Raw genomic sequence first — 785 nt, 5'->3', positions numbered from 1 at the left:
AAAAATACTGCACTTTGTAGTTTGTACTGTGGCTTTCAATGTGAGCTACCTTTTTGTTTGTGAAAGCAAATGACTATTTTCCATAAAACTGTAACTAAGTCACTCACTTGCAAAGATATTAATTCAACCCTGTGGCTTCCTCGAACCACCATACTTTACCACAAATATAGTATGACTTCGCGACTACACTGAAACTCGGCCTTCTACGAGTTGAAGGTCACTTAATCCAAGACTTTGTCATGAACACGAAATGCACTGTGGCCGTTTCTTTCATGCCACCAGCCTATTGATTACAAGGGCAATACATCCGTGCCAAAAGTGGCATTTCACCAGTTCTCTGTCAAACATAAGAGATCAAGCTGCACACAGGAAAGTTAGCATGCATACGGAAGAAAGGGAAAAAGTGTGTAGGGTGCGCAATTTCACTGGCCGAAGCCATATATTCACTACCAGAGCCTGCACTTCCAGTGTGCAAGGAATAGCCAATGGAAAGTAGCATAGCATGGCCTTCATATCCATGCTGATACAAATACGTAGGAATTCTCTTTTTTGAAAAAGCGATTGGTAAGGTTGCACCCTTTTTAGCTTTGTAAGGGATGTGTTGCAGGGCTGCTTTAACTGTACCGAAACTAGCAGGGGCCCGATGTAGGTTTACGGGAAGAAGAATAGACTGAGGCACATTGCACTAAACAAATAAGAACCTGTGACAAGGTGATCCTATGCAGAACATGGTGCAGTATGAGCATGGTGGATTTTTAATGGCAAAGATGCTCGTGTTTGTGCCT

Source organism: Dermacentor silvarum, unplaced genomic scaffold (assembly GCF_013339745.2).
Source record: "Dermacentor silvarum isolate Dsil-2018 unplaced genomic scaffold, BIME_Dsil_1.4 Seq266, whole genome shotgun sequence".
Lineage (NCBI taxonomy): Eukaryota > Metazoa > Arthropoda > Arachnida > Ixodida > Ixodidae > Dermacentor > Dermacentor silvarum.
Note: the sequence above shows the minus strand (reverse complement) of the source record.